Source organism: Pipistrellus kuhlii, unplaced genomic scaffold, assembly GCF_014108245.1.
Source record: "Pipistrellus kuhlii isolate mPipKuh1 unplaced genomic scaffold, mPipKuh1.p scaffold_m20_p_57, whole genome shotgun sequence".
Lineage (NCBI taxonomy): Eukaryota > Metazoa > Chordata > Mammalia > Chiroptera > Vespertilionidae > Pipistrellus > Pipistrellus kuhlii.
The window spans coordinates 96,570-112,091 of record NW_023425559.1 but is presented as its reverse complement, the minus strand read 5'-3'; positions in this window follow the sequence as shown (position 1 = coordinate 112,091).

Genomic DNA, 15,522 nt, shown 5'->3' with positions numbered 1-15,522 from the left:
GATGCCCCCCATGCAGGGGCGGGCACTCCCTCCCCGGCCGACAGAGCCACGCAGCCCACGGAGACGCCAACCCCACAGTCCCGCCCCTACTCCTCCGGGGCCACCCTGGGAGCCGGTGGGGCAAGGCCTTCTGGGAACACGATGCCCTTTGGCCCTTGACCTCGCTTGTTCTGGGCTGACCCCTCCCCACAAATCCAGGGGAGGCCTCAGCCGGGACCCCGGACGGAGGCCGAGGAGGACGGGCGTTGCAGGGTGAGGTCCCCCCGGAGCCGGTGAGCCCCACCCGACAGGACTGTCCTTAGGGAGCCTGTGAGGATGGACACAGAGCAGGGAGGGGGCGCAGGCCGAGGGCAGCAGAGCCGCCAGAGCGGGAGCGCAGGAAGGAGCTCCGGCACCACAGCCCTGGCCTCTGCCCCGAGGGCCCCACCCGGCCGCAGGGCGGCTCCGCTCCATGCTCGCCGGCTTGCTGGAGCCTCACTCACGGCCTCGCCACGGAGTCGGGGAGATGAGGCTCCGGCCACAGCCACACCGGCCCGGCCCCCTCCACCGGGTCCGGGACCAGGTGTCTGGGAGAAGCCATCCGGGAGCCTCGCGTCCAGCCAGGGCCAGGGTCCGAGGCCGCCCGGCTCGTTATCAGCCCGACACATGGGTGAGCTCCTGTCCGCTGGCGGCCGCGGGGCGGGGGCGGGGAGGGGGCCCGCTGTCCGTGTCCGTGTGTCCGTGTCCTCCTCGCCGGGACGGCCTGCAGCGGGCTCTGCAGGGAGGGGCCGGCCGGGCAGGGGTGCGGGCACCAGAGGGGGCTGGGACCCTCCGCAGCCTCCGCAGCCCCAGCCCAGTGGGTCCCGAAAGGCCCCCGCCGGGCGAGCGGAGGGGCACGTGGCCGCCCCGGGGCCGAGGCCGGAGGGGGGACCGGAGAAGCCTGCGGGCGTCAGGCCGGCCCCCCTGCGGGACGCGGCCCGGCTCCGGACCCTCGGACCCAGGCTCACCGAGCTCAGGCCGCGGCCACACTGCTCTCCAGTCACACGCGGAAGTCCTGGGACTTCTCAGCCTCCTCGACCTCGTGGGCCAGTTCTCGTCTCACACACACACACACACACACACTCACACTCACACACACTCACATTCACACACACTCACACACTCACACTCACACACACACACACTCACACACTCACACTCACACACACACTCACACACACACACTCACACTCACACACACACTCACACACACACTCCCACACACACTCACACTCACACACACTCACACACACACTCACACACACACTCACACACACACTCACACACACACTCACACACACTCACACACACACTCACACTCACACACACACTCACACTCACACACACTCACACACACACTCACACACACCACACACTCACACACACACACTCACACACCACTCACACACACACTCACACTCACACACACTCACACACACACTCACACACACTCACACACACACACACTCACACACACACACACACACTCACACACACTCATACACACTCACACTCACACACACACTCACACTCACACACACACACTCACACACACTCATACACACACTCACTCACACTCACACATACACACACACTCACACACACACACACTCACACACACTCACACACACGCACACACGCACTCACACACACACACACACACACACACACACACTCACACACACACACACTCACACACACACTCACACACACATACACACACACTCACACACACATACACATACACACTCACACACACTCACACACACATACACACACTCACACACATACACATACACACTCACACACAAACACACACACACACTCACACACACACACTCACACACACACTCACACACATACACACACACTCACACACACATACACATACACACTCACACACAAACACACACACTCACAAACACACTCACTCACACACACACTCACACTCACACACACTCACACACACACACACACTCACACACATACACTCACACACTCACACACACATACACACACACTCACACACACTCACACACTCACTCACACACACACTCACACACACACACACTCACACACACTCACACACACATACACACACACTCACACACACATACACACACACACTCACACACACATACACATACACACTCACACACAAACACACACACTCACACACTCACGCACACATACACACACTCACACACGCACACACACGCACGCACACACGTGCTCTGTGCACGGAGCCACGGATGAGGACGCAGGCCCGTGCAAGGAGGGCTGGGTCTCCACTAACACCGAGGCCAGCACAGACATCAGCTCTGCCATCCTCCCGTCTCCGGGGACAGGAATGACGCTCGGAGCCGCGGGGCGGGGAGGGGAGACACACAGATCTGGGGGTCCCTGTCCAGCCCAGGGTTTTGCCTCAAACTGCCTTGAGACTGCGGTTCACGTGCAAATACTCAACCACACGTGAGGACATGTGTGTGCTGCTACCTGAGAAGTCCCGCCGTGATCCTGGGTGTCCCTGTCACACTGGGCACACACGTGCACACACCCCGGGATGGGCACCGCAGGCAGGCACACGTCGCAGGGTCACTGCAGTCTTCGCACGCACCCGCCGGCCAGCGCCTGCCGGGAACCGGGCGGACGGAGTGCCCCCCCGGACCCCCCCCAAAGCCCTGACAGCGCTCCCTGCTCTGGCATTGGCGGCGGCTGATGGATCGCCCGCGTGATGACTCAGCGCCATCAGCCAGTCTATAAAAAGGCATTAATTCTGCCGGGGTCGCGGGGGAAGGCACACGCGTGTGGCCCCACGACAGCCTGTGGGAGGGGGAGGGCGTCCACCCCGAGGCCGTCCCGGAGCTGGGAGCCCCCCACGGGGGTCAGGGAGCAGGAGCCCCCGGGCCCGAGACATGCTGGGAGCGTCAGCCACCATCATCTCCACCCCAGACCCAGGCTCTCAGCTTCACCCGGCGCCCACCCCGGGCTGCCAGGCCGAGAGGAAGCTCAGCTGGTATCTGACCATCGTCGTGTGACACAGCGATCTCCGCCCGCGGGAGACGCCTGTGCTCAGCCCGAGGCGCTCAGGCCGCCCCGGAGGGCAGACGGGCTGCTCCCGCCCCGCCTGCCCCGCCTGCCCCGCCCGCCCCGCCCCGCCCCGCCTGCCCCGCCCCGCCCCACCCTGCCCCGCCCCGCCCCGCCTGCCCCGACGTGGGCCGGTGTCGTCACCGCTCTGGGCCTCAGTTTCCCCTGTGCACGGTGGGGCTGGCCTCAGGATCTGTGAGTCCGCGCTGTAAACCAGGGGTCGGCAAACTGCGGCTCGCGAGCCACATGCGGCTCTTTGGGCCCTTGAGTGTTCTAACGCCACTTCTTCAAAACAGCCTGGCCCAGGCCAAACACCGGCTTCTGCGCACGGGCCACGAATCCCATCGCACTGCCCTTGCACGCCCGGATGTGGTATTTTGTGGAAGAGCCGCACTCACGGGGCCAGAGAGCCGCGTGTGGCTCAGGAGCTGTGGTGTGGCGGCCGCTGCTGTGCACCAGCGGGACGCGGCCCCGGGGGCGCGGCAGGTGCACACGTGGTCCCACAGCTGAGCCCACGCCCGTGTCCCCGGGGCCGCCCGCAGCCTGTGCCAGCCGGGCCTCGCCCGTCTCCGGGGCAGGCGGGACCCTGAAGGCCATGGACCTGCCAAGCCGGCAGCTCCCTGAGGACCCAGCCAGCCGATGCCAACACCGCGGCAGCACCAGGCCGGCCAGCTGCGCAGGGAGCTCCCGGCCAGCAGGTCTCGGTCAAGGCCGCCCGGAGAGCGGGTGCTCCCCTGGAAGGTGCCAGAGCAGAGTCTGTTCTCAGCCGGGGCCTGGCTGCTGTGGGCCCAGCTCCCGAGGCCCAAAGCCGCCTGCGCCGCCCAGCCCGCCGCCCTGTCCTGCCCACCGGGTGCCCGGCGGCGCCTGTGATCCGGGCCCAGGTCGAACTCCGGTGCCTCGCGGAGGTGCCGGTGGCTGGGAGTCGGGGTCGGGGTTGGGCTCCCGTGTCTGGTGGGCAGTTTGCCGTCCTGTGTGCTTGGGCAGAGCCGGGCTGCGCCAACCACCCTCCCTCCGAGCCCCGCGGCTCCAGTGCGGCTGCGGGAGCCTTTGTCTGCCCGCAGAGGGGGCGGGCGGGGCCTCCTGGGGGGCGGGGCGGGCCGGCCTCATTGGTCCCCAGGGCCTCAGGCCCCTCCGCTGGCCGACGGAGCCCAGGTGCGTGACTGTCACCAAGATAAAAGGGACGTAATTAAATTCCAATCAGCGCGGTGATTTGTTTTCATAATGTAATATTCCCTGCAGCCCCGGGGCCGCAGATCCGTCTCCCTCAGCCGCCCGTGAGGGTCCCCCGTGCCGCCCCGCCTGTCACCGGGCCGGCTGGGGGGGACGACGGGGGCGGGGTGTGCCTGCACCTGCCCCCTCGGCCACACCCCCTCCAGGCTGGGGGGGGTGGGGGGAGTCGTTTTCCTGAGGACGGTCACCTGCGGGCCACGCACAGGGGCTCCGGGCTGAGGGGCTGGGCCGGGCCGGGCGGGGGCTCCGGGCTGAGGGGCCGGGACGGGCCAGGCGGGGGCTCCGGGCTGAGGGGCCGGGACAGACCGGGCGGGGGCTCCGGGCTGAGGGGCCGGGACGGGACGGGCGGGGGCTCCGGGCTGAGGGGCCGGGCCGGGCCGGGCGGGGGCTCCAGGCTGAGGGGCCGGGACAGACCGGGCGGGGGCTCCGGGCTGAGGGGCCGGGACGGGCCAGGGCGGGGTGCAGGCCGGCGGCGGGCCATGTGTCTGTGCTGCGAGCCCGGGCATGGGGGGGTCTGCGTGGGAGCCCTGAGCCCAGCCACCACCTCCAATGGCCAGATGCAGAGCCAGGGAAGCCCGGACAGACCCCGCCCACGGCCCCAGCTCCGGGCCCAGGCAGGTGACATGGCGCTACCTCCACCCCAGGCCACCCTCCACTCACCCTGCACCCCTCCCGCTCACCACCGCCCCGCCGCCCCCTCACGGTCCCCGCACCCAGGCAGCCCATCGCGGCCGAGAGGCCGCCGGGTCCCGCAGACCTGGGTGCAGCCCCTGGGCCATTGGGCCTCCTGGCACCTCGGTTTCCCCATCCGAGAAATGAGCACCCTAACGGGACCCAGGTGGCAGGTGGCCGTGAGAACAGAGCGCCCTGGACCAGGCGCCAGGTGCAGGGTGCAGGGTGCGGGGTGCGGGGTGCTGGGTGCGGGGTGCGGGGTGCAGGGTGCGGGGTGCGGGGTGTGGGGTGCTGGGTGCGGGGTGCGGGGTGCTGGGTGCTGGGTGCAGGGTGCGGGGTGCGGGGTGCCGGGTGCGGGATGCAGGGGGCAGGGGGCAGGGGGCAGGGTGCGGGGTGCGGGGTGCGGGGGAAGGACCCGGGACCTGTACTGGGATTGTGAGAGGAAGAGCAGCCAGGAAGGAATAATCCAGAGGTCAAGTTGCCTGAGGGGAAGAGGAGGAGGCAGCAGGAGGGAGGAGGGGAGACAGGGAGGGGAGGGGAGGGGAGACAGGGGGAAGGGAAGAGTGGGAGGGGGGAGAGTCATGGGGAAGGCAGGGAGAGGACAGGGACTGGGAGGCAGGGGAGGGGGAGGAGGGGAGGCAGGGGGAGGAGGGGGGGGGGAAGACAGTGAGAAGGGGGAGGGGGAAGAGGGGGAGGAGGGGGGAGGGGAAGAGGGGGAGGAGGGGAAAGGGGATGCAAGGGGGAGAGGGGAGGCAGAGAAGGAGGGGAGGAGGAGAGGAGGGGAGGCAGGGGAGGAGGGGAGGAGGGGGAAGATGGTGAGAAGGGGGAGGGGGAAGAGGGTGAGGAGGGTGAGGAAGGGGTGGAGGGGGAAGGGGAAGGGGGATGAAAGGGGGAGGAGGAGAGACAGGGAGGAGGGGAGGAGGGGAGGAGGGGAAGACAGTGAGAAGGGGGCAGGGGAAGAGGGGAGGAGGGGGAGGAAGGGGTGGAGGGGGAAGGGGAAGGGGGATGGAAGGGGGAGAGGGGAGGAGGGGAGGAGGGGAGGAGGGGAGGAGGGGAGGAGGGGAGGCCTGCGCTCCGGTGGCTTCCACCTGTGCTAAACGGGTCTGTTGACTTCCGGGGAAGCGGGCTGTGTGTGGCCCAGAGCCTGGCGGGCGGGGGTGGCGGGCGGGGGTGGCGGGCGGGGGGTGGGGGGCGGAGGGAGGTGGCGGGTAGGGGTGGCGGGCGGGGGTGGCGGGCGCAGGGAGATGGCGGGCGGGGGTGGCGGGCGGAGGTGGCGCTCATGAGGCTGTAGGGCAGGCGGGGGGGGGGGCAGCCTGGGAGGTGTCTGGCCCCGGAGCACAGAGGTGTCTGTGGGGAGGTCTGCGCCCAGGCCCCGCCCAGCCCACCTCTGAGGCGGCTCCGGCCACGTCCTGGGCCTCCCCTTCCCTCCCCGCAGAGGCCACATCTCAGGGAAAGGAAGCATGGCCCAGAGAGGCCGAGAGGCTGCCCAGAGCCACACAGCTCCGGGCAGAGCAGGCCAGGCGCGGGGACCCCGGCACAAACACGCCGAGCCCAGCGGTCCTGCGGGCGCAGAGCGGCTGGGGAAGCGCCGCCTGGGAGCGGGTGGACTTGCCCACCAGCCATGCGGCCGCGCCTAGGCCCTGCTGCTCGTGGACAATGCAGGCCGCGAGGCCCACCCACTGGCCTCACGTTGGAGACGGGGCCGGACCGAGGTGGCGGAGACAGGCTGGGACCGAGGTGATGGAGACGGGGCCGGACCGAGGTGATGGAGACGGGGCCGGACCGAGGTGATGGAGACGGGGCCGGACCGAGGCGGCGGAGACGGGGCCGGACCGAGATGGCGGAGACGGGCCCGGACCGAGGTGGCGGAGACGGGCCCGGACCGAGGTGATGGAGACGGGGCCGGACCGAGGTGATGGAGACGGGGCCGGACCGAGGCGGCGGAGACGGGGCCGGACCGAGGTGATGGAGACGGGGCCGGACCGAGGGTGATGGAGACGGGGCCGGACCGAGATGGCGGAGACGGCCGGACCGAGGTGATGGAGACGGGGCCGGACCGAGATGGCGGAGACGGGCCGGACCGAGGCGGCGGAGACGGGCCGGACCGAGGGGATGGAGACGGGGCCGGACCGAGATGGCGGAGACGGGCCGGACCGAGGCGGCGGAGACGGGCCGGACCGAGGTGATGGAGACGGGGCCGGACCGAGATGGCGGAGACGGGCCGGACCGAGGTGATGGAGACGGGGCCGGACCGAGATGGCGGAGACGGGGCCGGACCGAGGCGGCGGAGACGGGGCCGGACCGAGGTGATGGAGACGGGGCCGGACCGAGGCGGCGGAGACGGCCCGGACTGAGGCGGCGGAGGAACGGGGCCGGACCGAGGCGGCGGAGACGGGGCCGGACCGAGGCGGCGGAGACGGGGCCGGACCGAGGTGATGGAGACGGGGCCGGACCGAGGCAGCGGAGACGGGCCCGGACCGAGGTGATGGAGACGGGGCCGGGACCGAGGTGATGGAGACGGGGCCGGACCGAGGCGGCGGAGACGGGGCCGGGACCGAGGCGGCGGAGACGGGGCCGGACCGAGGCGGCGGAGACGGGGCCGGACCGAGGCGGCGGAGACGGGGCCGGACCGAGGCGGCGGAGACGGGGCCGGACCGAGGTGATGGAGACGGGGCCGGACCGAGGTGATGGAGACGGGGCCGGACCGAGGTGATGGAGACGGGGCCGGACCGAGGCGGCGGAGACGGGGCCGGACCGAGGCGGCGGAGACAGGACCGGGACCGAGGTGATGGAGACGGGCCGGACCGAGGCAGCGGAGACGGGCCCGGACCGAGGTCGTGGAGGCCAGGGTTGAGCCCCTCTGCCTGGTGCGGGGCCGCGGCTGGGCGGCCCAGCCCGGAGGCCTCCACTCGGTGGCCTGAGCCTTCGGGGGGCGCTCTGAGCCCCCAGGCACCGGCTCTGAGTGTCCTGTGTGTGAACCTGGCGGGGAGGGAGGGGAGGGACGAGCAGAGAAGGAGCCCAAGCTGCCCCAGCCAGTGCGCTGGTGGCACCCACAGGCTGGCAGGGGTGGCGAACTGTGGTCTCATTTACCGCATTGTCGATAACTTAGAGCTGGGGTGGCCAGCCTCGCGTCCAGTGGCAACGTCCATCCGCTGGTATAGGCTGCACAGGAGGGCAGGAGCCAGGCCCAGCTGCAGAGGGAGTCCTGCTCCATTAGTCATGTCTGCCATGGGCACGGGTAAGGGCAGGAGCCAGGCCCAGCAGCACAGGGAGTCCTGATCCATTAGTCATGTCTGCATGGGCGCAGGTGAGGAGCCCGGCTGTGCCACATCCTCCCAGGGTGCCACCCCATCAGGGGCGGCCATCCACCTGCTGATGCTCGGCCGGGGAGTGGGGTGTCGATTGGCTGTTCCTCCCACAGACACCGCCTCACGAGTCTCTCATTCAGGGCGTCTTTCCCGAGGCTGCTGTGGCACCTCCTGCTGCCCGACCGCCAGCCACCTGTCCACCCGTCCACCCGTCCACCTGTCCACCTGTCCACCCGTCCACCTGCCTGCCTGTCCTTCTAGCTCTGGCCGAGGCCCATGGCCCCACGAGGGCTGTGAGGTGGAGCTTGGGAGGCACCGGCTGGGTGGCCACTGCACTTCCCGGGGGACAGGACGGCAGGTGGGAACGGGGCGGTGCAGATATGCTCCTCCAGGACAGGAAGCAGGGACCCGGAGGGATTCCCGGGGTGCGCACAGGCCCCTGTGTGCGTGGAGGGGCGGCCCTAGGGAGGGGCCTTGGTACGGAGCACCACCTCCAGGCGGACGGGCCGGGGCCTGTGCGGCTCCTCCCAGCGCCTCTGTGGTGCTGGGCCTCCCTCCCGCCTCAGTGTCTGCGTCTGAGGAATGGGGGTGCTGGTGCTGTCCCCGGGTGAGAGGCCGGCTCCCGGGACGGGCTCTCTGCAGCCAGAGGCCGCGGCGCGGAGCTGGGCGGCCGCCAGCTCCCCGGAGGCCGCGCCAGCTCTGGTGTACGGGACGCGCCAGGGAAGGCGCCAAACCCGGCGAGAGGGAAATAACGTGCCCGGAGGAAAACGGCGGCGTGTGCCAACACGGTTACAGCAGCTCCATCAGGCTGCGGGGGGCGGGAGCCGGCAGCCGGAAAGGCAGCTGTGCGGACCCAGTGGGCACACAGCACCGGGCAGAACCGGCGGGGCAGGGAGTGGGCAGGGCCAGGCAGCGGGCACGCTGGCCGCTGCACCACAGCCGCCTGAGGGTGGGGCGGTGCCCAGAGATGCGGGCAGAGGGAGCCACGGGGGAAGGGGAGCCTGGGGTCCCCGGCTCTGCAGGAAGCCCAGAGCAGCTCCAGCCAGCCGGCATTTCCAGGGGGCCGTGCAGGCTGCCACCCCTCCCCCTCCCCGCCTGGAGCCGCGGTGCCAGTTCCCTTAACCCTGGACTCGGCCCAGCCTGGTGGCTCGGTGGTCGAGCGTCGACCTATGAACCAGGACCGAGAGCCGCCAGGACCCTGTGGGGTGGCACGGTCATGCCCCCTGGGACAGACACTTCACTTTATTTTTATTTGGTTAATCCTCAGCAGAGGTATTCTCTATTGATTTTTAGAGAGAGTGGAAGGAGGGGAGAGAGGGAGAGAGAAACATTGATGTGAGAGAAACATCCGTTGGTTGCCTCCTGCGTACACCCCAGCGGGTTGAACCTGTAACCAAGGTACGTGCCCTTGACCGGGAGTCGAACCCACGACGCTTCCGTCCACAGGCCGGAGCTCTAACCACTGAACTACTCCCAGGGAGGACTGCCACGTCACACAGCCCTTTCGTGGTCAGCGTTTCATTGGTTCAGAGGCCATGCCACCTTTTACACATGTTAAAGGAAGACCTTGGGTCAGGCTGCTCAGGCAGGGAGCATGGCTGAGCCGGGACTCGAACCCAGGTCTCCAGGGGCCCCGGTTCTTTCTCTGCAGGGCCACGGTGCAGGGGCCATGGGGCCATGAGAAGAGGGCCTTGGCTTGCCCTCCCGCCCCACGCCCCGCACCCGGGGTGGGTATAACCCCCGCCTCCCACCCCCTCCGCGGCGCGACCTGCCTGGCTCGGGCTCTGTGGAGCGGGCGCCCGCGGAGCCTGGGGAGGCGGAGCACGTTCGCCGTCCTCAGAGGAGCTGTAATTTCCCCTCATTTCCCCTCAAAACACGCCAATGAGCGGCCATGGTCGGGCGCGGACTGCGGTTTCTATGGAGCCGCTTCCTGAGAGCGGCCGTCATTGTGCAAACGGCGCACGCGGGCACCGTTTCACACACGTGCGCACACGCACGTCCGCACGTGCGGCTGCAGGCGCTGCTCACCCTCCCGGAGCGGCCCCCGGCCCTGATTCCTCTCCCCGCACCCAGACATCCTGCCCGCGCCCTCCCCAGGTCTGTGTCCTCCCTCGCCCCGCCTCTGGCCAGCGTGAGAGCGGAGGTCCCAGAAGCCAGGATGGCCCTGGCCCTGGCCCCGTACTGGCCACTCTCATCACCTGTCCCCCATCCCTCCTGCACCCATGCACCGGCCACACAGCACCGAGCACACAGCACCGGGCACGCAGTACCAGGCACAGCACCAGGCACACAGCATCGAGCAAAACTGGTGGAGGCAGGGAGTGGGCAGGGCCAGTCAGTGGGCAAAGCAAGGCCAGAGCCACAGGACTTGGCCGGACACGTGGGTGGCAAAGCCCGGCGTTCAGCCTGCGGGCGCTCTGGTCATCTCAGGACCAGTCCTGCCCTGACCCCAGCTCGGCCTGGTCACCGGCCCGACCCCTCTGGAGCTCAGAGCCCGCCCCCTCAGGGCCCCAGAGCACGCGTGTGCGTGTGTGTAGACATTTGGTGCAAAGCCGTGTCTCCCAGGTCCCACTAGGCCATGAACGCTGGGCTGGGGACAGGGGGGGGGGGGGGAGATAGGGTGGTCTCGCTCAGCAGGCACCTGGGGTTGCTGGGACTTACCGGCGCTGCCCCGAGTCCCCGTGGCTGGGCTGCCTGGGCCCGGGCCCGGCCACTGTCCAGTCCAGGGTTTCCCTGCTGCCCCTCCCGCCGAGCCCTCAGGCCATGACCGTGCCCCAGGCTTGCGAAGGTGAAGGCCCCAATCAAGGAGCCTTGACCCCGAGACCGAAGTCAGGTCAAGACTCTGAATCTGGGGGGACTCGGGCTTGGAGGAGAGCTGGGCCTCCCCGCCCCTCCCTGCACCCCCCACCCTCCCCCTCCGAGGGCCGTGGCACCTGGAGGCAGGTGGGGGGCCAGGGGGCCAGGCTGATGCACCTCCCCTGGGGAGGGGCGGGGCCTTTGGGGGAACCGGGAGCCAGGACCAGGGCCGGCCCTCCCTGGAGAGGTAGGCTGGCACACAGGCTGATGGCAGGTGGCCAGCAGCGTGGTCCGGGCTCCCTGAGGCCCCAGGGCGGAGGGCCGAGGCGGAGGGCACGGGCCTGGAGGCCAGGCTGCTGGGTGACCTCAGGGCGGGCTGGCCTCTCTGAGCCTCAGCATCTCCCCTGGTAGCGCTGAATGGAAACAGCAGTCAGTAAAATAACACTGCCACGTATCCGGCATGTTTGCTGTGTAACAAACCACCCCAAAACTCAGTTACACACCTAACAGGGTGTCCTGGCCCATGGGCCTGTGGGGAGGGGGTTCTGGGGGGCTGGGTTTGGGGTCTGCTCTCCCCCCCACCCCGGGACAGGTCGCCCGCATGAGAGAAGGGAGCCACAGGCCTCAGGAGCCCACAGACGGCCGCCCTCGCTCACCTCCACCGGCCCAGCCGCCCAGGCCCAGCCCTGGAGGCTCCTGGGCTCCGACACCGCAGGGCTGCCTGGTGGGAAGCCCAGCCCGGCCCCGCTGTCTGGCAGGACAGCCACTGCCCCTGCCCCTGCCCCTGCCTCTGCCCGCAGGTCCCCTGACCAACAGCCACAGGGACACCAACCATGGCAGCCTGAGCGCCAGCAGCTTCCACACCTGCCCGGGCATCCAGGATGCTGGGGGGGGGGGGGGGGAATGGGTGAGGGGGGGTAGGCGAGGAAGGGGGAGAGGGAGCGGGGGGGAGGGCGAGGAAGGGGAAGAGGGAGCGGGGGGGAGGGCGAGGAAGGGGGAGAGGGAGCGGGCTGCCCCTCGGCTCCGTGGTCTGTCCTAGCCCCACTTAGCCGGCTGTTAAAGAGATTCAGGCAATTAGGCTCCGGGGAAGCCATAAATCTCAGTGAGCATCCTCCGTCCGCTCCTCCTCGGACAACAGATATGGTTTCAGCGGTGGCGGCGGCTCCCAGAGGGCTTTCTGATAAAAAGCCACTTCACCCAAACATCCAAACCACGTCCTCTCATCTTTCAAGCCGCCGAGGTCCGGCTTCCCCGCGGGACCGAGCCCAGCAGGAGGCGGCCAGTCGGCCAGGGTGGGCCTGCCCACGCCAGGCTACCCGGTCAAGGGCAAGGCCGTGGGGTCAGAGGCCGTGCTGTGGCCTCCAGGAATGGAACAGAGCCCCTCTGAGAGGAGGCCGCCACACCCCCTGCTTGATTGCCACCAGCGACGGAGGCCTCACTCCCTATCCAAGCCAGCTCCCGCCTGCAGCACGGACACCTTGTGAGCATGATCTCCAGCCGCTTCCTCTTACTCCCTCCATGTGCGTCTGGATCCCCTGACACACACCTCTCACACACATGTGCTCGCACAGGTGCACGCATGTATGTGCACACTCTTGAATCTTGATGCCGGGGTCTGTCCTGGGCCCCAGCCCTCTCGGGCCTGGGACCAACAACACGAATTCCCGAGACGCTTAGCAGGACACAGGCTCGGAGATGGGGGAGCCCGAGCAGGGCCACACCGCTCAGAGCCGGCCACGATGGGGTTCTAGCCAGCACTGCTGGTTTTTAATATTTTTTATTGATTTCAGAAAGGCAGGGAGAGGGAGAGAGTTAGAACATCAGTGATGAGAGAATCGTTGATCAGCTGCCCCTGCATGCCCCTTACTGGGGATGGAGCCTGCAACCCAGAATCAAACCACGAACACTCAACCACGGAGCCACGCCGCCGGACGCCAGTACACTTTTCCACGTGCTGATCCCCGTCACTCCACGGACGCCCACACGCCCTGTCACTGCCTCCCCAGGGAGGTCCCGTGTGGCTGCGCGGGGCAGGGGCAGGGCGGCCCACGGACCAGCCAGCCACGGGGACACCGCCTCCCCCTCAGCTGCAGCGTCAACCAGGGGGGATCCCGCCACCACTCGGACACGCGGGGGCGCCGGACGCCAAGGCCGTGCCAGGCGATGCCTCCCTGAGGTCTAACGTAAAGGTCTGACCCCTGTGTTGTGCCCCTAAAACCAATATAACACTGTGTGTCCACCGTAATAGAACACAGTGTTACACACACTCGCGCGTGCACACCACACACATACGCACACACTCATACGCACACACTCATACGCACACACACATGCACACACACGCACATGCACACACACCGTACACACGCACACACACCACACACATACGCACACACGCGCACGCACACACACACCACACACATACGCACACACGCGCGCGCACACACACACGAAGTGCTGGTAACAGCTGGTCAGCGCCGCGTCAGGCCAGCTCCCAGCCAGGCCGCCCACGGAGGGCAAGCCTCTGCTCTCGTCCCTGCCCGCACCCCCTCCCAGAGCTCCCGCTCCAGGCCACGGCCAGCTCCACGTGGACACTGGGCCCAGCCTGTGGACAAACAGTCCGCTCTTCCCGAGCAGCCAAAGTCCCATCACCTCGTCCAGCGCCACTTCCAGTGACCCCGGCCTCCCCTGGCAAGGCCAAGGCCAAGGCCGGCCACCAGCGCGGACGCCAGCCAGCGCCGGTCCGGGGCCCTGACCGGTGGGAGAGAGCAGGGCGGCTGGAAGGGGGCAGGGCGGCTGGCAGGGGGCGGGGCGGGGAGGCGGGCCACCACGTCTCCCAGGGAAGCCGCTCGGAGCCGCCTCTTGGATGGGCAGCTCCCGGCCGGCACACTCCTGCCCGCTCCCCCAGCGACCCACCTCCAGGCCCTGAAGCCTGAGGGTTACCCCCTCTCAGGCCAGCGATGCGGGCAGGGAGTGCTCCCCGACCCAGCCCCTCAGGGAAGGAGGGCCCCCAAGCCCCACACACGCATCTCCGAGGCTGCACCGGAGGAGCGGGTGCGGAGGGCCTGGGCCCAGCACGGCCAAAGGGCTCATAGCTGGATCCGGATGTGGACCGAGATGGTGGATCCAAGGCCATCCGGGCACCCAGGCACCCAGCCCTCACCCACCTACCACCAGATCATCCACCTTACTGCCCGCCATCCACCGCCACCTCCTGAGGGGTCCCCCCGCCCTGGGGGCATTGGGCGTTTCTTCAAGGGGCTGGCCGGTCCCTGGGCCCATCCGAGACCCCGGGAGGGGGGCTCTGGGTCACCACGGCCCTTGGCCAGCCTGTCCTTTGAGAACGCTAACGCCTGGACCCAGGCCCACGGCCTTGACCGTCAGCCGGGCCAGGCACACACCGCTTAACGTTTAACCCGCAGAGCGTTCCCCGCGCTAATGACACGACAGTGATTCTGCACAAATAAGAGCTCAGCATTGCCGACCCAGGAGCCGTCACCCAGCCGGGCCGCCGCCTCCCTGTCCGCCCGGGTCCGAGGCGGAGGGCCGGGCTGGCTCACCAGCTCTAAGGGTGCGGGGTACAGGGGGGGCCTCAGGAGCACAGAGCCCCCCTCTGACTTCCCCACCTCAGCTGTTCCTAGTCTGTGCTCACAGGGCGCCTCCTCCAGGCAGCCCCCCAGGCCCGCTCCCAGTAGAGTCACGCTTCCTGAGCTGGTCTGTGTGTGCCTCCCCTGTGATGTGGGGGTAACCCTCTTAGCCAGGCGCCCCCCTTAAAGCAGACCTGCAGGCAGCTTCTCCTGGGAGCACAGTGGGGAGCAGAGAAGGCGCCATCCCCCCGGGGATGAGCACACCCAGGAATTGTTACCCCCCCACCCCAGGGAGGGCCCCTCCCCACCAACACCCCAACTGAGGGTCATCGTGGGGTGTGAAGAAGCTGGTGTCCCCAGCAAACCTCGTCTGCAGCCCAGCAACACGGAAGGCCAGCAAGGCACGGGGACCAGCACCCACACATGGACCCCAGCAGGCCCTCAGCTGCTGGGTCAGCGCCGCTCACCCTGAACAGCTCCCATTTTAAAGATGAGGAGACTGAGGCCCAGGCCAGTCCAGGGGCCTTGCCAGTGGAGCTGGAGCCGGGCATGCTCTGACCCCCGGCCCCACGGAGTGCTCCAACCAGTGGGCCACACGGCCCAAACCCCCAGCCGCACAGCTCGGCCGGCCGTGTGCGGGGCTGGAGCTCCCCGTCGGGAGGGACAGGAGAGCCGCCTTCCCCTGCGCCGTCCCCGGGGATCCCCCCAGTGGGACAGCGGGCAGGATGGGGGCTGGGAGCCCTGGGGGAGCCGGCTGGCTCCCGGGCTGTGGGACCCCCTCCGGCGTGGAACCTCCCTGTTCCAGCGGAGGAGAGGGTGGGCGG